This window comes from Protopterus annectens, chromosome 5.part1, assembly GCF_019279795.1.
Source record: "Protopterus annectens isolate FY-2018-M chromosome 5.part1, PAN1.0, whole genome shotgun sequence".
NCBI lineage: Eukaryota > Metazoa > Chordata > Ceratodontiformes > Protopteridae > Protopterus > Protopterus annectens.
In genome coordinates this window covers 802,128,164-802,149,910 of record NC_056736.1, presented here as the reverse complement: position 1 = coordinate 802,149,910, position 21,747 = coordinate 802,128,164, and positions in this window count along the sequence as shown.

Here is a 21,747-nt window from a genome sequence, read left to right as displayed (position 1 = left end):
TAAGATGCATCATATGACAAAAGTACTAAGCTCTCAGTGACTTTCCGAAACATGTCATTTGCCTTAGAATGCCTTAGTGGACCATGAAAACACCATAGATCACTGCATGTGCTGCCAGGTGCAATTGGAACCACATCTACACCAGCATTTTTTTTATTGGTAGTCCATACCATCTTCTCAAGCACCCAATACAAAACTTTTGTTGTACCATTTTGTTTGTGTATATTTTATATTTTTAGAATATGTTGTCCATAATTTCATCAAATTAGGTAACCAGACTCAATCTGTATATTCAGAATTCCAGTTTTTGGTAAAATTTTAATGTGATCCAAACAGCAGACTTTGAACTATCAGAAATTTTAGACACCAGTTTCTTGCTTTAGAATGTGTTGTTAGGATATCTGGAGAGAGTCACGAAAGCCTGTGCCAAGCTATCAGTTCTCATTTTTTGTTACTGTTAACAGCTGTTTCTGATAACACAACAGAGGACTGAACAAATGGTTCTGACAGAGGCAATGTTTGTAGTAAACAGTCACTCTTAGGAGCTAGAATACTTAGAATACTTCTTAAGATGGCTTATCCAAGTTAAAAAAATAGAGTTAAAACCAGGGGAAATGAAGTAATAAAAGAGTACAATATCTCTCTGTATTAGGCAGATGTATTTCGGTAAAAAAAATTTTCCTGTCAACAAAAGTTAAACTCACATAGCTGATCTGGAGCTGTTGCAATAGCAGAAATATGAGTTACTTCTTTCATATACCACATTTCTTTTAAAGGAAATTATATGTTTTTGATGAAGAGCACCAAATATGAAAATATATTAAACTTTAAGACATTCATTCTGCCATCAAGATAGAAATTTATAGAATGCTTTTAAGTCAATTCTGAATTAATTAATTAGATTAGTCAAATAATAATGTGCTGAATATCTTAGCATTGATGGTCTTTGTAATTGTGTACAAATTACAACATTTTCCGTGGGACTCACATACATCCTCATTATCACAGGAAGGTCAATTTTCACAATAGTGAAAAAATGTGGGGCAGAGACAGCTGTTGCTGTAATGAGAAAGACCTGCTTACATACTCATTAGCATGTGTCTGAATTGAAGTGTTGCTGAACTAGCACTGTCAGACCTGATGGCAGAAGTGTTTTCTCTGGTGTTGCATGCATTGCACCGACAAAGATATCCCCTACACAGGTACCCTGCTGGGGATGAAGATTGAGCACTCAAGCTTCAGTTGTTTAAGGTTCAAAAGCAGATGATTACTGTTCCCCCATATATAATGACTGTCTGCAAATTGTACTGTAAGTGATTCATTTGGAGGGAATTTCCCCGTTCTTTGAGCTGGTGCAGTTGTAGAGGTTGATATATAAGTTTGGGGGTATAGGTCTGCTCGCCACATCAAGGAACAGAGGGGGAACTTAAAAAAGCACATTCCAGCATGATTATTTCGGTGATTGCTGTTTGAGGACTCAGATCCTCTATTGTATTCCCTTTTATCCAGTCATAGTGGAAGTCCCCCTACACTTATCTGCATACATTCAGATATAGACACACACAAAAAGAGAAACACATGCACATGTACTCACACACGCATCACACACACACATTTACCCATCAATAAATAAGCTCCTCCCATATTCGCTCATAGTCACAGACATATTTACCCATTTACCCACATGCATGTTTCAACAAGTACACACATCCAAACTCTTGAGAACCCCTCCATAATCCCCTAGAGTGATAAACCATGCATGGACATACTCGCAAACTAATAGACTTTAATGCAGCTTCATTCATACTCCTGTAGACATAAGCACAAACATCCATGCATGTAAACACACTATCACACCCTACCCACATCCATGTCTTAGCTGTATTTAAGCACTCCTATTACTTCCATAGGACTGAATGGGTGACCATTATCTTTTAATGGTTTTCATTTTTTTCCTCCAAAAGAGAAATTTTATGCTGATGAGCAAAATTTCCCAGCTGTATAAATCAGGAGCCATGGACATTTCTAGGGTACAACATATGGCTAATTAACATTAGTTACTGCCCTTACCTAACTGAAAAAATCTCCAGAGATTTATTAACAGAAGAAAGAGTTAACATTAATTCATCTAAATACATATATATATATATATATATATATATATATATATATATATATATATAGGTCTACCTGAAAACGCCGAAATCCCAGAACGCCGACAACAAGAACACCGACACCGGAAGATCGACAATGGAGAAGACCGACAGTTGAAAATCCAGATGCTGAGAACACCGACATGTTAAGGTAAGTGTGCGATAGGGACGGACGTTAGGGTCAGGGTGTGGGTAAGGTAAGTGTGTGATAGTGACGGACATTAGGGTAGGGTCCGGGTCAGGTAAGTGTGCAATAGTGATGGAGTTTAGGTTTAGGGGCGGGTTAAGTGAGTTAGGGTTAGGGTGCGGGTGAGGTAAGTGTGCAATAGTGATGGACTTGAGGGTTAGGGGCGGATTAAGTGAGTTAGGGTTAGGGTGCAGGTAAGGTAAGTGTGCGATAGTGACGGAGCTTAGGGTTAGGGTTTGGGTTAAGGTTAGTGCATAGATAGTTGTCTATGTAAGGTTTAGTGTAGGTTTATAAGGTTTTTGGTGTGCTTGTGTTGTGTGTGTTTTTTGGGAAAGGTATTTGTTTTGTTGATTGTCGGGATTTTGGTTTGCCGGGCATGTGAAATTTCGTGTTTTTGAACTTTTTTGTTTTAGTTTTTTTCGTGTCAGTTATTTCGTTGTCGGTGTTTTGGTGTCTGTGTTATCAGTTAGACCTATATATATATATATATATATATATATATATATATATATATATATATATATATTTTTTTTTTTTTTTTTTTTTTTTACTGTAGAAGAAACAATCTCCTACAATTTTTGTATGCACAGTAGAGTAAGGTATCAATACCAAAAGGAATAGTGACAGACAAGGAATAGCCCTGATGTACTGCTCTTAACTGAATCTTGATTTTAGAATCTAATCTATTAATATTCAAATATAAAGTGTCTTGCAAAACAATTATAGAATGATATTCAATGTAAACTATGGAAAGTGTACCTTTTAGTAGTAAAAATGTTATACTTGATTGTTCAAATCAAATACTTTATAAGCAGAAACTGTTTAAAATGTAACATCCTACTTATAATTGGGACTGACATGAATGATGTAAGATATGATTAAAAGAATGTATACTTTTTATAAGGTAGAAAAGCATATTGGTTTGGGGGATTATGTGCTTCTGTGATGGTAATAGATAATTATTTAATAAAACTTTAGGGTGAACATATTCACAATTTTGCAGCATTTTGTCGAGTTACAGTATCAGAACCAGCTGAGTGAGGATAAACATGGATCAGTTTCATCATCAAATGTTCCTAATGTCTGAATGAATTATGACAGATGAGGAGATGATAGTTGTGAAAAGGAGTGTGCTATGGACAGAAACTTTTATTCTATAATGAAGCAATTATATCTAGAATGGAATGTTTACATTTATCCTATAATGAAACAATTGTATGTAAAATGGAATGCTTAGGTTTATACTATAATGAAACAATTATATACCGAAAGAAGTGTTTAAATTTGCAGGGGAAGTTGTTTGCTCAAACTGTTTTATAAGTTTATCTTCCAATGATGATTTATCAGGCTGACAAAAAATGTGTAATAATAACACAAATATGTATCTATTACTGCCCTGATTCAAAAACATTGGTGCATATCTGCAGAGGTGACCACATCATGCTAACCGTTTAAATATAGAATGCAGTCACGCTTCATAATTAGCATATTGTTGACTGCAGTTTACCAAACAATACTTAATTCATGTTCAAGAGGCCCACCCAAATATGATAAAAATGAAAAACTCTGTCTAAATAGCACAGGCAGGGAAGGTAAGTGCACATGCAGCTTTATGTATAAAACCACAGATGTAAATAAAAGAAGGTAGCAGTGAATAAAGAGTTATTTATTGTTGACATTATAAGAAACAAAATGGGCGCTAGAAGAATGATGTATACAATATGTTAATATAAACAAGCTAATTAATTTACCAAGGTATGTATTCTTATGAAAAGACATGACAATTGCCATGCATTTAGGATGTTGTGTATGTATAAATATATCTGCAATACACATAGATATGGAAAAGGGATGGAGGGTAGCCTAATGGTTAAGGTGTTTGCCTTACAAACACAAGGTGCAAGGTTTATTACCTCAGTGTCACTGCTCGACAGAGGCACAGAAAAATAATGGGTATAGTTCCCCATACTAAAGGGGTGGCCTAAGCCACAAAACGATGGGCTAGGCTTGTAAATGCCCTCGGGCAGATAGCCTAGTATGAACCTATGAACCTATGAACCTATATCACTGATCAGCTCAGAGCAAGTAAAAATGAAATGGTGATGTGAAAGGCCAATCCGCATCACTAGCTTAGCACGTGAAAGATATTAAAAATTGTTAGCAATATGGGACATAGTTAAGTAACACACTTATATGCACAGGCACATACGCACACACGCACGCACACACGCACACACATGCACGCACACACACATGCACCCATGCGCGTGCACACATGCTCGCGCGCACACCCACCCACACATATGCGCTCACGCACGTGCGTGCACGTGCATGTGTGTGTGCGTGTGGATGTGTGTGCGTGTGTGTAATATGAATGAAAGAATCATGTATTTCATTGTGCCATGGCAGATATCTATTTTCCAAGGTAATAACTGCATTTGCAAATACTGAATTGTTAATGTCATATAGTATTAAAGTAACAATATCTTATAAATTCTGGCCTGTAAAAAAATCTAATATTTGTTTCTCGGCATTGAACCCACACATAATTAATTTGATGTAATAATTGCCCTATACAATAGACAAGAGCTACTGCAGCAGGTATGTAAGCTTGATATAAATGTTAAGATATGACTGTTCAAGATGATATGCAGTGATAGGCTGAGAACACACCTCTCAAATGTACAGATTTTTGCAGAAGGTCCAGATTTTTGCCTCATATCTTTGAACCATTTTTCATTACATTGTGGTTTTCTGGCAAATTTGGGGCAAATCATTAAAGATTGAAGTTAGAAAATAATGACAGATACTTGAGTTTCAGACTTCATACCCTTCAGAAAGTTAATGCTAATGCAAAACCTGTTATTCTATCAACTTTCTAAGTTTGTAAGAGCAGTATTAAAAATTGTCCCCATTTTTTACCTTTGTCCCAGTTTTATGTATGGCTTTGTCCATATTTCTTGCTCTAAGAGGTTCAGAGGTATGGCTAAGAATACTGCTGTGCCTTGCATTCAGAACAGATGTATGCTTACCTGTTGCATGTCTGAGGGGAGTCAATGTCTCCTGATGTGACTCAGTTTTCTGCTCTCTCTGCTGTAGCTGTACAGTGGAAAAAGAACAAAGTATATATTAATATATATATATATATATATATATATATATATATATATATATATATATATATATATACATATATATATATATATATATATATATATATATATATATATATATATATATATATATATATATATTAATATATATATATATATATATATATATATATATATATATATATATATATATAAACATAATGAATAACTGTGTTAGCTGGCTAATTAATTCCATATCATAGGCAGGTGATGAACCTTGGCTCTACAGGATTGTCATTGCTGAAGTGACACCCAGACCCCCATTTGCAAAAATGGGAAAAAGGAGTTGTGGATGGATAAATGGATAGATAGTTGATGGGTCAGTAAACTTAGACAACTGAGGATATATTTGCATTCCAAAATTCATCCTCCTATTTGCTCAAGAGGTCCTATCTGTGCTTCTTCATGTCACTGCAGTGATGATGACATAGGTCCTACCTGTGCTTTTTCATGTCATTGCAGTGATGATGGCATAGGTCCTACCTGTGCTTCTTCATGTCACTGCAGTGATGATGACATAGGTCCTACCTGTGCTTCTTCATTTCGCTGCAGTGATGATGACATAGGTCCTACATGTGCTTCTTCATGTCACTGCAGTGATGATGGCATAGGTCCTACCTGTGTTTCTTCATGTCACTTCAGTGAGGATGACATTGATCCCCAGTGTGTGGGATACCAGTTTCAGTAATGATGACATTGATCCCCAGTGTGTGGGATGCCAGTTGCACTGTGGACAGCCTTGGCTAAGCTATACTAAGCCTCATCCTTATCCTGAGACCCATTATATCCCTGCTGCAGTAGCCTCCAGCATTAGCACTTGATGAGGAGTGCCACAAAAATCCTGGACTCCTCAACATCCCCTCCTTTGTCATCTAAGGGGAACACCATCTCTACCATTGACAGAGCAGCACTCAAGCTAGAAATGTGGGTCTGAATTGGTACCCATTTCAGATCTTTTGTGTAACAGCTTAGTTTCAAAGATGGGCAGCCTTGTCAACTGCATTTGTGTAATGGAAAGCACAGCACTTATGATTGCATATATGTGTAGGAAAGTGAAATGCTTGATGTACATTATCATGCAAAGTCCATTGCTGGGTATTGCAGACATCAGTCATTCAGTATTACTGATATTAGTGTACACATGACAGACACCTCATCTTAGTGACATATATATAACTACTTGCATGTATGACTAAGCAGTTATCTAATTTTGTTTTTCAGACAGGTTCCACACTTATCTTGGACCTCAGATGAGGGTGGTAGATGTTGCATATTTACTATTACAGTTTCCTTGTGTCTATCTGGTATTGATTTACAATTTTTTGTGTCACACAGTACATGCTAAGCCAAACAAGGTATAACAAAAACTTCTTTGGTGGAGGTCTGGAAGCAGTAGCAGGCCATTTAATTAAAGCTTGTTACACATACAGGTTTATAATGGCAGCAGCAACTGTTAACATGTTTTTTTTTTTTTTTTTGTAAAAGTGTAAATGTGGCTATAATCAAAGAGTTTTGGGGTTCAGGGAAAATAAATACACTGAGTGTATACGATTGCTTTAAACCTTCCTGAAAAGTTCTTCCATGTTGGATTGGTTAATTAGCATTTAATTCAGCTACTTAAGCTGTCATTGGCATATTCTGCTGTTTACCCTTGTTTTGTAGCTCTACACTAAGTGTAGAGAAATTTAACGACTTCAAAATAGTGAGCTATTTTGTATGCTATGGGCCATGTACGTTATAGATGCACTTAGGGTAGCCATTAATGAATCCAGCCCAGTGTCTGAAAAAAATACAGCTTTGTCTCTCATCTGTTGAATAAGCTTACATGTTTCTAAAGCTGTGATAAGTGATGAGTGGTGATAGTTTATACTCATAATCAGCTATTTACAATTACACAGAGGTACTCCCACTGCATCTCATCTGCCCATGATTTTCATGCATGACTCTGATTTTGCCTCAAGCCTTTGCTTCATCCCTTCTAAAATATGTAATTAGTATGGAAACAAATCACAAAAATATGCAGCAATTAAATGTATAGACCGTACATTCTTCAGCAAATGTATTTTAAAACATCCACTCAGTGTAATAGCTTTATAGGTCAATAAGACATCTGAATCCTGCATTTTGGTCCTGGCTGTTATTACTTTTGGTTTTGTCCCTATTTCCTGAGTAAATAAAGTGAGGGCTATAACAATGCCAATAACTTTCATATCTTCATGCTTTTATAAATGATTCAGGAAAACAGTCCTTACAAGTTTCTAGCACTGTAATATAAATGTATTCATTATTTGGGAACATATATTGCCTTAGCATTAATGATACCAGTTACACATGACTCATTTAATGCAGACTCTGATAGGTATGGATTTGATAGTTTGTATGCCTCAGGAAATTAAAAGTAAGATGACAAGAACAGAGAATGGAAGCCTTTACAATTATTCGTTTCTCCCTAGTCTCTCTTTTTTTATTTAACTTTAATATGCCAAGCATGCTTACCTGTATACAGGACATCAGACTGTCTCCCTTTATCAGTCCATCCTGTCTTCAGATTCACAGTATATCCCATGAACTCTTTAATTCTAGAAGATTCTTTGTATTCCTAATTGGTCATAGCGCTCCTTAGCTTCTGCTTTTCATGGTTCTCTACTCACTTTCAGCATGTATAGACTGACCCTTAACTGGAAAACTTCCTCTTAGCATTTACTATGCCATCATGACAATACTGTTTCAGAGCAGAACAAAGTCTGTTAAAATATTATATAATCACAGTATAAAATGAGCCTTGCTTTCATGTTGTACAGTCCTATAAATGTAAAAAAAAAATAATCACATGCTAAGAAAATCGACTCAAGGCTAATAAAGGTAAACATTTGACTACACAGATGTCTTGATTAAAAGAATATTAAAAAAATATAAGGTAGACAGGAACTGACACAGTTTGCAGTTTTATAAAGAAGAACATAATAGGCAGAACTCTTAAATACAATACCACAGATATTAAAGTATTCTTTTTTTTTTTTTTTTTGTAAATACTAATGCTAAAACTGCACAGTAAAAACAATATGCCGAACTGAATGATGTATCATGATGTTTAATACCTACATAATTTTCCTAAGAAAAGAAATACCTGTTTTTTGTGCAAAAGTGTGCAATGCTTTCTTTTGAAGAATTTGCAGGGTGTAAAAAGTTGCTAGTTATTGGCCAAAGGGAATAGTGGGTGCTGGTTTCCTCCTTATCTGTTGTCACTGCTAATACCTAGCTTTGATTCATTGAAAAAATAAGAAAAAATACTTTTTGTAGTCCCTCTGGGTGAGAAGTGAATTTGATTCCCTGCTGTCAGTGTCAAGCCACAGTAAGTATGATGAACAGCTCACATTCTCCTTTATTATGTTAGGGCAGTTTGTCCCTGACTTCCCTAAAGATTCTTCAGTTTTCTTTTTCAGCAAATGTCACATGCAAAACTCAAGGTGGAACTCAAAACAAGACATTTTCTGAATACCAGTGAAAATAATTCAGAGTCAACAATTAATTTGAATTTTGTGCACTTTCCTATTACATTTTATAACATATTTTCATCTGCTGTATTTTTTATAAAATGTATATTGCAATGAATTGCCACTACATGTTACTTTGGGCATTTATTTTACATGGCAAAAGTATTTTACAATGAGTCTTTAGTGTATATATATATATATATATATATATATATATATATGTGTGTGTGTGTGTGTGTGTGTGTGTGTTTGAAATATGGTAATAATTATTGATTCATTCATTCGTTCATTCATTCATTTATTTATTTTATTTTTGGCTGGAGAACTTGCTGGCTTCTAAAGCTCACCAACAAAAGCAGGCTGGATCACAGGGTAAATTAATTACTTGTATAAATTAATAGAACTTATCAAATATCAGCTCTTGAGCCTGATTCATACTTTGTTGGGTAGAATATGTTTCACAGAATGGCATTCTGTTACCTCAGCTGCATTGTTTTCCTCTATATGTTGACATATTTATCAATAATTATGCATTTCACTTTACATAGAAAACACATCTGTTAAAAGTATGCATCTCACACAAGCCTCATTTTTATCAACAAAGCCTGTAAATCTGTTGATGCAAATAAATCACACTGAATATATTATTCCCTTAATGCTGAAATCTTATTGACAATAACCAAAGTTTTGACTCTGCAGTGTGTCTACTGTCCTAATTCTGTTCTTTTGAATGATCAGGATTTGTTTCAGCTCAAAACCAATTAGCAGTGATGACCTGAAATATCATCCGAACACGGGGGATTTACTTGTTCAACCCATGAAGAAGATTATCACATGGGTTAGACTTTTGCTGTATCCCACAGATACGGATGTTCCCCTGCTGAGTGCTGTAAGCCCTGTTTGCCAGTGAGAACAGAGTGTTTCTCAAATCACAGCCCGCAGGCATAGGGCAAAACTTTCAGCTGTCTGCAGCATGAATAGGACTGCTATAAGAGAGACTTGCTAAGTGTGAATTCCAATGATAAAAGTTAAACTGAATACAGTAGTTCAGAATAAGAACAAAATAAGGACACTATAACTGATGTGTAGATTGTCTTGTGGCAGTACATTACTTGGATTTAGGGGGTCAGTAGTTTTGTTTGGATATTAGTATTTAATAGTTTCACTTCTTAGATTTTTATTCTACAACTATTTAAATATGGACTAAGATATATATTTTCTATATTTACCACACAAGACGTTTTCTGAATGCTAAGTTTTGCATAAGAATTCATTATGTAGTTCCCAGCATATATGTATTCTGCCTTCCTTTTGAATATTTTCCTTGATATCCCTTTTATGGCAGTTCAGTTGTTTCTACAGTAACAGTTTTTTTCCTTGTGGATCCCGGAATAAACTGTTTTCAGTTTGCCATGTAATACACACCTGGGTCATTTCTTTTAAGCATGATTAGTCTGTTACTGCCTTTGTGGGGCCGAGTCAAACTTGCAGTTTTTATGGATAATTACTTGTAGCTCCCAATGGTGCAAATTTGCATCTTAGAGCTGAACAGAGCCGCGCAATGTTAGGTAAGCAGGATTTAATAGAATCTATTTAATCAGGCTGACTCTTTCTCAAGGATTATTCAGTTCATTTTGAATCTAGATCCTAGCATGTAATGATTATGTTTCAGTATTAAGAATATGAAGTCTCAAAGTAATAGAAGAAGAACTCTGTCACATGAGTTGATATAAGACAGAAGGAAAATGGGAACATTTAAATAGTTTAACATGAATTTGGTTATAAGAATAAAACATGTAAACAGATGCAAAGCTCTTGTTTCTAACTTGGCATATTATTTAAAAGCCATTTGGTAAATGTTAAAATTACTAATGCAGGGCCCATTTATCCAGTCTTTTTGTTTTAACTAACTTAAGATTATTGCTTTGTATTTTTTTTTTATTTAATTTTCTTTTCACACACATTTTAACAGTTTTGCATTGCTGTAAATGGAGATTAACTTTTAAATTAACAAACACTTAAGCATCATTCCAATTCACTAAACAAAATGATTTCAACTCCAGCTGATAGTTGCATTTCAGACATGTTATCCTTCATTGCTTTTCTAATGTAATAAAATTGTTGTTCATCTCTCACATAAAGGCATCTTGTAGTTTTGATACACCACCTGCTGACGCTCTTCCAAACCTCTTAATAAATACGTATATACTCCTAGTTCAGATTCTGTTTAATAAATACATATATACTCCTAGTTCAGATTGTGTTTATCTTTCTATTGCAACCATGATAGCCACATGTTAAAGTAATTCTGGTGAGACGTCCTCAACTTAACCCTACCTTCCACATCTGAAATTTCTTTCTTGGTATCCACAATATCCTGATGTATGAGTTCTAGTTTAGATTTTAGTCTGTGTGTTTTAGATCTTCTAATTACAATTAATTTCAGGTCCAGTAATGTCAATGACACAGTAATGCCTGACCAAGAGCAATCCTTTTGTCAATTCAGTCTGGCTATAGAATACTCCTTTAAGCAAACTTTGCAAAGCCTGTTTAAAATGTAACCCAGAAATGTCCAGAAAATGGGTAGAATTCCAAATGGACTTGAACATGGAAAAACAAGCCAAACCAAGCATTTACTCTGTACTGCAGTCCAAAAGATAATGCTTTCCCAGATACCATTCAGTGTGTGTTAATGTGGATTACCAGAGCTCTATGACTAATTGCATAAGTGAAATTCAGTTTGCCACAGCAAAATAATTTGCCATCGTATATTAACAAGACTCATCAGTGTACAAGGATAGACTAGAGGAGAAGAACATTGAACTAAATGTGACTCTAAGTGAGACATAAGGTATATCACTATGTATGACTAGCTACCGTGGCAAGAGCAGTACAGCTGGTTTTAGAAGTTAGATGGACCTAATACCTCAAACATGCATTATTTGGTGTAGTGCAAGCCATCTCCAAATTCCTACAGGGATGGCTGACAGAGAAAAATTTCCAAAATTCAGCTATAGAAGTGGTTCCTTTTGTTAAACTACTTGGTATTACTATTGACGAACATCTCAAGTTCGATATCCATATTCAACAAAATATTAAGAAAACCCACCAAAAGCTAGGTATGCTGTTTTGGAACAATCACTTCCTCTCTTATACTACTAGGAATACTGTAGCCACCACTTATCTGCTGCCTTCCTTATTACATGGAGCCCACGTGCTAACTAACCTATCCTCCTCTATTTCCTCCAAACTAGAAAACTGCTATAATAAAATCTCAAAATTTGCTACCAAATCTAAACCTTCTACCCATCACTGCCTTACCCTAAGATCCCTAAAGTGGCTTGAACTCCCAAACTACTTAGCCTTCCTCCAACTCACCACTGCACACAGACTTGTATATCACCTAACTAAATGTCCAGCGTGAATATCCTCCCCATTACACCCCCAATAGAACTCTCAGATCTTAGCATCAAAATCTAATTGCTATCCCCAAACTCAAAAGTACAGCAGGCCAAATTGTCCTCGCTGTCTCTCTAGGCAAAAAATGTAATTCCCTTCCTCCCTCCCTCTCTAAGAACCATCCCAAACTTAGAAAACTTTAAAACCTCAGCTTACCAAACACCTGGCCACAAAATGGAAATGCAGTTGCCACCATCCAACCTAGTCTTCCTTAGTCCATTCCCCTGGGGGGTTTTCCCACTCTGGATCCTAAGCCCTCAACAACTCTCCTTCAGCTATGCTCCTGGGGGTTTCCCCCTCAGATTCCCAATACCTCAATAACTCTCCTTCTGCTGTGCTCCCGCAAGCATTTTCTAAGCTGTCCCTTCTCCATTAGCTATCAATAACTATCAATACAAAAACAACAGCTATCAATAACCTCAATAACTCTCCTTCAGCTATGCTCCCACGAGCATTTTCTTTGCTCTCCTTTCTCTATTAGCTGCTTATTTCTTATGGTTCAACATTGTAAATATTGTATATAGCTTTCCATTACTAATTTCTTTTCTGAAATTGTCCATGTATAGTGCATCCTCATTTTACTTAAAAGTATGTATATAAAACATCTTCTCACCTAATATCTGACTGTGCACACTAAAGAAAATGTATAAACAATAAGTCCTCACTCAATGCTTTTCTGCTTATTATGCATATTTTCAAGGTACTTACTTGTAACTGTTTCCATATTATGTAAGACTGACATCTGTTTATTTCTGTACCTTATCTGTATTATATGTATTATGACTTCTTCGGTGGTGCAGCGGTAGCATTGTTGCCTCACAGCAAGAGGTTCTCCCATTCAATTCTCGGCTGGAGTGTGGGGAGTACCTTCTGTGTGGAGTCTGCATGTCCTCCCCGCGGTTGGGTGGGCATTCGAAAGACATGTGTAAATGGGCATACCTTCGTTGAAGGTTGAATGTCGAGCTGGCACCTCAGCGTTCGTGAAAATCTACTGCCAATCATTAGCGGACCGGAGTTCTGCTGTGGCGACCCCTAACCGGGAAAAGCCGAAAGACAACAACAACAACAACATCTGTATTATATATCTTGGAGTTTTTCTCCCCGGGCCTCCACTGAAAATGGGTCACTTTGACCCAGTGGACTTCTCCGGTAATCAAACTGGAAATAAATAAATAATAAATAAATTAGTTCAGTGGTGGGTAGTGGATTCACATGTGCATCCCTCATCTTGGATGGAGAGAATGTAAGCATAATGACCATGTTAGCCACTGGGAATGCATTCATCAGTTCACCCTGCAAGTGGAATTCCTACACTGTATAGCTTCATGGTCATGCCACTCCACCTGCACATTAGATCTGATATTTCAGGCATGCTCCCTTGCTTACAGAAGCAGTTCTGACATGCAATTAAAAGTGCTGTACAGAAGATCTCTGCCTGGATACAGTGAACCAGATGAGTCTATGGGGAACTCAGTCTATACTCAGAATTGGTATCTAGACTCATTAACATAAAATGCTTTAAACTCTCAGTACCTGTTTTGTCTTAGCAAGACTTCTTTAAGTTCAATAATTTTTCATTTTAGGGTATTCAACTAAACAAGCCATGCTTTCTGAGATGATGTCATCCTAAGGAGTTGGTTAGATTTCACAGTTTGGAGTAGTGAGTGCTGCATGGCAGAGAGGCTATCTATTCCAGTTATGTCAGCTTTCGTTAGAATACAGCCTAATACATTCTTATTTCCCTCCTTCAGTTTTACATATTTTCAGCATAAGTTATTAGTCTGGGTAAATATGTCTTTGAAATATGTTGGGTGTATCGAGGTCCCTATGCAAGCGTTTCCACTCAGGGCTTCATTTATCAGAATTCCTGGGTTAGAGACCTATCTCATCATACTTTGCCCAATAAAAACATACATTTCTTCTTTAACTTTTCTTACTGTTTTTCTTTCTTTCATTCAATATTCTCTATGCTCTACTGACAAATCTTTTTATACTACCAGATTTCTTTTTTTCTTCCGTCAGGAATTGTGCAAAGTTTACTAATTGCCAAGAACACCAAAGCCAGTTAACATCACTAATTATTTCTAAGCTGTTTTTGAAGTCCTCCAATCCCCTTTAAATATTTTGAATCTTTTTCTTATTACCACTATGAATTTCTCTTACAAGGTGATTTAGAATACTTTAACAAACTAAAGTAGCAGATGAATGAAAAACATTTTAATAGCCTGCACCTTATGATCCAAGTCCATTATCATAAGCCTCCAAGTTGTAACACTGTCTAATATATTCAGTTTTATTTCTGCATACACGTCTGTTATTCATCGGGATACAGAACTGGTCATTCCAAGACTTAAATATTTTATTTGCACGGTATTCCATAAATATGGCTAACCTCATATCAGTTCAAAAGTAGAATGGTAGCTGAGTCCTAATGTTTTAGTTATGCTTTTATTTATTTCACTACCTGACAAATTTTGAAATTCTTTGAGCATTTCAAATAGAGCTATTTTCATCAGATGACCTGATTGTTTATAGCCTTGAATTTAGGATGGTCTATTTTTAAAGCAAGGGGCATTCAATAAAATATAAAAAGAATTGTTGTTATTGGACAGTCGTGGTGTTCACCATCAGAAAACAAGGACCATCCAATAGCCATCCTTAATGTAAAACAATCCTATTTGGATAGCTATGTTTCCAAACCAACTTAGTCTATCCAGATATTATCCATATTTCTTGTTAGGATGATGGAAGGTCTCTGTCTTACCTGCATTTTAGTGACCTCTTCTCCTCTGAAACTCCTTAATATGTTGCATTACTTATAGAAACCATGTATTATCCTCTTTTTAATGCTATTTTTGATTAAACATTTTTGGCAGTTTCCCTTTTTTTTAAATTTCCCCAATGTTTTACAATATACCCTGGATAATTTACCATGTCAGTCTTATTCATTTCTTTCCACGCCAGATGTGAAGTGATTTCTGTTTTACATAGTGTGAAAAGAATCTCCAGTGTTCCTAAATAATTCTTTTTTTTACTAGTTAAGTAGAAGAGAAAGAACTGAATGATTTGGTATGACTAATAGTGCTGTTATAAGTACTTCACATTATAGATGTGCGCTGTAAAACATAAATTCTGTTAATCCTTGACCAGGACTGAGATCTCATAAAATAAAATTCAAACTCTATATAACTGTTTTCAACTTAGCTACATTTGCCAGCCCAAATACTTTAGGGAAACCTTTCAGGAAATGTTCCAACTCCTTTAACTATATTTAGTCTAGACCTTGAAGTCACATCTGCTCCTTTTCTTGTAATATTCCAATCCTCTCTAACACATAGTGAAATGATTTTTCCTACTGTTTTTTAATTCCACTTGACATCTTTTTTTTTTTTTTTTTTTTTGAGATTAGACATCTGCTGTCATGATTTGTTTATCTTGTCAACATCTCCTAAACAAAACATATCTGTCTGATAATATTTATATGTTCATCTTCTATGTGTAAGAGTATCTCCAAAATATCAATGGCACTACCTACCTTTATCTGGCAACTGTCTTACATAACATCCTTTGCTTAAACCTATTTTATCTACTACTCCTGGTGTAAATGAGATTTTTACAAAATTACAATATGTGTTTTCAGTTCCTTAAGATAACCCAAGACCATTGATCACTTGATGTGTTTTGAACCTTTGTCCAGTCTTGAGCAATATCTTAGAGAAGTTTGTGGTTGGTGTAGTTAATTACCAAATAAATAATCCTATTTTAGGACAACTTAGAAGTAAATTCATTAGCTTATGTAGTACAATATTTTTTCAATGAAAAAATGAAGACATGCAATTTTTTTAGTTTTGACTTTTGGAAATGTAAATGTACTGGTCATTACTAATGCACATGTTAAAACATAATATATTACCTTGCTCCAACCATAATGAAATATTTTGTGTAGCTAGATCCTGACGATAAATATTGTTCTCAAGTTATACCTTCTATGTAAACAGTAGTATATCATTCCATTCTACTGCCCCTTGCCTCACCACTGGCCAAATTCTATTTCTGAAATCACAGAATTCTTTCTATAAGTAGTTGAATAGTGTGTAACTATACAGTTGTGTCTGACCTTTTCCAAAATATCATTATTTTAACTTTGCAAAAATTGCTTCCTAAAGCCATCTGTGTGTTTTTCAAGATGTTGTTACTCGTGCTACTGAATCTACATGTATGTAGGAATGTTTCCTTATTCTATGTAAAACTACTACTAAATGAATAATGTACTGCATATATTTAATGTTGCCTTTAATGTAATACATTTCTGAAGCTTTTCTTTCCAGGCATCCATAGAAAAGGGATACCAAGTGTGATGTTCCCAGTTAATAAAATCAAATTAATAAATAAGCAATAAATAAAATAGATGCACATGTATTTTTATAACAGTAGTTCAAACAAGCAACTAAAACCAAACAGACACAAATAGAGAGAAATGATATGCTACTGTAATAAGAAATTTGAACATATGCTTTTGAAAGCATAAAAAAAAGATTATTAAGAACAACATATTAAATTTCAAAAGTACAATAATTCCTCTTTGTACTTATTTCACTTAGTACATTTTATCTAAAAACATTTTAAATGACGATTATGATGAGGCAAACATAGAGACAGTGTGTTTGTTACTGTATGCTTAATAAAACAAGATCAGGATGGGAAGCAGCACTGAAGTCAGAAGTTCATGCCTGCTGCATTAGCCCAGATAAATAATGCCCTGACTGTAACCCACATAACCAATGTTCAATTAATGGCTTGAGTTGTTGTAGGAGGAGAGGAATGGCAAGTCTCCACCTACTCACTTACTCCTCAGTGGAATGCTGAAGGCATGTTTTGGGGTTATGCTATGCAACCCTTTGTATAAACTGGGGTTTGGAGTGACTGCAGGACAGAGAGTACAGGTGGGCCAGAGCTATGACTCATCAGTGTTAAGTCCTTAAAATAGAGATGAACACATCGGAGTCTGTACCGCAACAAGCAATAGCATCATACTTCACCTAGCAGTATTTGTGGATCTCAGGCACCAGTGCATGGTTCTTGTGCCATCATCACAACATTTATGGGCTCAAACTTGACCCCCAGCCCAGAGGGTTGAAGCACCCAGGAAACCATACCCAGAGAAAAATGGCAGGTTATAGTATAGCTGCCACAGATTAAAATGAAGAACATAACCACAGGGAATGCTTGATTTGCAATAAATAAATACATAACACACAAGTTTAAAAATATCTATTTATATATACATCACTCAGAAGTTCTTTATATTTTTCTAAAACTGGAATAAACATAGCCATACATAAATTACAATAAAAAGAAAGAAAGAAAGAAAGAAAGAAAGAAAGAAAGAAAGAAAGAAAGAAAGAAAGAAAGAAAATGGAGTGAAACAAACTGCCATGAAAACCTCTGGTTATTATATATTTTCTTCACATTTTTGAGAATACATTCAAGCTTATATTTTACACTGTATCTACTAAATATTGTTTCATTTCTGATAAGAAAAAATCAGCTGCAGTCTGTTATAACAAGGGTTCAACAATAACCCAAGAGATGTTATTAGTAAAAATGCAGTTTATTATGTATATATTCCTTGTTATCACCCAGGGGTGATTCCTGAGTTCCACTTGTCAAGTAAATTAATAATGCTAGTAGTATAAAAGTTGCAAGAGCTCATTTGCCTCAGGAATATCTCATTTTCAAAGTCTAGCATGTCATTAATTGACTCATCTTATCTTTGCAGCAGCTGATTTGCTAGATAAAAGCAACAACTTTCTATTTTCTTAAAGCATTTGCAATGACATATATATTCTCATATTCTGTGCTGTGGACTACAAGTACTTTTCACAGTTCCTGTTACTTTGAAATGCTTTTGTTCCCACTATCACAACAGCCCAGACTTAAACCATTTTCTTTGAACTTGCCTGCATTTTGCCTGGGAAAACATTTATGTAAAGACTGACCAGTCTCAGGGTCTTGCAGTCTGTCATGGAATGTAGATGAGTATGCCACTCAGAGTATTCTGTTCAGTGTTTTATAAGACCTTGAAGAGTTCTTCAGGCCCCACTAGGCCACAGAACAGCCCTTTGATGCTGTCAGCCTTTTTGTTTCCTCAGCTATGTTTTACTAGCCTGATAAACTCTTGAATTGTTGAGAAGCAGCAGCTGAGTGAAGGAATTAGACTGCCTGAAATAGTATGTATGGTCAGGGTGAATGTCACATTCATCTCGAAAAATGTAAAGGTTCATAAAACAGAAAGACCTCGAAGGATGCACACTCTGACTTTCTCTGTATCGCCGTTTCACACAAGCAAACAACGCACAAATGCATAAACACAGATATTTGAGCACATAGGTAAATGCATGTATACACATACACACAGAAACACACACACACACACACACACACACACACACACACACACACACACACACACACACACGGACACACAGACACACACACATGCACATATACCTTTCGCTTGTAATTCTTTTCATACATGCACTCTCTTCTTTCACACTAACTCTCTTTTTGTCTCTTTCTGTGTTTGTACATTCAAATGTATTAAAATCTAGATTATTCCACTGGTCTTTCCATTAGCATAAGTAGTAATTTCTGCACAGTCTAATTTTGATTATAGATTTCCCTCAGAGTCACATGCTTTTTTATATATCATTTCTTGCTTCCATTCAGGCATGTAGAATATGTATGAGACAGTAAAATCTTGAAAAAATGTTGATTATGAATGCTTTAATATTTTTATAGTATCTTTTTTATATTACTGTGGTTAACGGTTTGATGCATGAAAACAAGTTTGCGCTCGAAGACGTCCTTGATCATATTTTCCCTCTGGAAGTTACAGGATTAAACAAATGATAAACAGATGTTGCGTAAATACTTCTGGAATTAATCTTGATTTTCCAGAGAAAGGTAAGTAGTGGAATCTTCACAAAATGTATTTTTTTTTCTGTAAATCCTACTATATAACTATGGAAAGTTGAAGTGTAAGCATTTACAATTGCTTAGATAGTTTTACAAAATTATGTGTAATATTACATGCAAAAAAAAAAAAAAAAAAAAAAGAACACTCACAGTAAATCTGCCAGTTAGTGAAACAGAATGCAAACATCTGAGATACAAGTTAATATACCATGAACATGAGATGGATAGCATTATAAAAATGTGGTTATTTCTGGTACACAAACACTGGGTAAGTTATTTGAAAAGGTTGCAAAAGTCATGTTGCCATCTTCTGATGCAGCTTATCTCCTGGAATGTTGTTTTACTCTCCATGACACACATCAATACTCATTTATCTCTGGCTATTAGTTCTTAATTAGAAATGTATTTTACATTATTCTTTCAGCTAAAAATGGACAATAATAACAGAGAATACAGCACAAGCATTATAAATTTCTAAAAAAATCAATACTTCAGTTGGAGATATGTCAGTCTTTCACAGTTCTGCATCATTAAACTTTAGTGCTACTGCAGCAGTTACTTTATTCACAGTTCAAAAATTTGTACCTAGCACAAATTAGCTTGAATCTTTGAACCCAGTGACTGCTGAGAGTAGATCTGAATAGGATGAAGTATAGGACATTCATCTTGGTTTATTCAGCCAATATATAGAATATTCACATCAGAAATTTATTTTAGCATATTAAGCTAATAGTTTGCTATGATTACTATTTTAATTCTTTTGAGTTGCATGTTTTCCCAGATCATGCCCTAATTATAGAATGCTACCACTTTTATGTAGTTTAGGTATTTTTTGCATGTATTTTTATGTTACATATGAAGTAAAAAAGGACATTTAGAAATAAAAGAGTAAATGAGGCATACCGTGTCCCTGTACAAGTATGTGTTGAATTACCAGTGTATTGTACCTGATTAAATGGGATTGTATATTTTCTGTGGTTTCCTGATGATTTCTGTGTCTGCCATTGAAGTTACTAATTTATGTGAAATTACCGTGATTAACTGCTACTGTAGTCTATGTCAGTAATGGTGATATTTATACATAACTATCTAATTGTATATGATGTGTATAACATGATAATCGGGTAATAAAATCAAGTAAATAAACATATTTTTTCAAGTGTGCACTAGTACATGGAAGGTATACATTTAAATACAGGGCCGTTTATATCATTTTATTTTGAAAAATACATAGACAGTATAGATACACTATTTAAACTTCCTTGTGGTACAGAGCACAAAATGTAAATAAAAAAAAAACAAAACTATTTTTCAGAAGATACCTGTACTCCTTTGATACAACCATATATTATCAACAGACTCACGGCTACATATAATTTCTATATTTCCTTACTCAAAATATATTGTTCAGATATTTTAAAACTCTCAAAATAACTTATTTTTCTAGTTGAGGTTAATACAGTTGCATAATTCTGACTGATTCATTCATGTGGCAGTCACGATTTTTACCATTAAATGTTATGGCTTCTTTTACTTTGAATAGATGTATCTAAGCATAAAGTATGGCATAACATCTCATGAGAAATTGCTGGGAGAATAATACACTAAAAAATGCTTGCCTGTCCTTACATGCATATTATCAGCTAGCATTTACTATATATAATGTTTTAATTTACTAAGTGTGTTCTAGTGTAGAAACACTTGCAATATTAGATTAGAGTGTTTGCTGACAGCCAAATAGTTTAGAAATATCACTGTAGTTGTTATAGCAAATGATAATTTATCAGAGGAAGCCTTTAACATTCTCTAGATTGCTTACAGAAATATAAGCAGAGATTCTTATAGTAATTTTATGTTGTGTTGTGCACATTGCAATTACGTATATGATTTTATAAAAGCTTTGTTTTACAGTAAACTACAGCAATTGTTGTCTCCTATCTTATGAAAGAAAATAAATTGATATATGGTGAGTAAATCAGTATAAAAAGTTTGCTTTATGCTGCTGGAGCAGATAGTCTAGTCTGGTGAATTTTGTGTATTAAATAATTTTAAATGACATTACAACAATTTCAGCAAAAAAAAAAAAATTAGGCTAGAACATTTAAATGAAGATCATCATCTGTCTGTCAAACTTTCTGTCTTTATAATCATGTTTGCTGATTACCCATACTAAAATGCATTGTAATGCATGAACATATATGTACATACATGCACATATGCAATATGGATACCTTTGTTTTTCTATGGTGAACTCATTTATCTCCTGCAGCCAGTAAATAAATGTTAGTAATCGCTTCATAAGCTGAAATTAGAACTTTGCACTA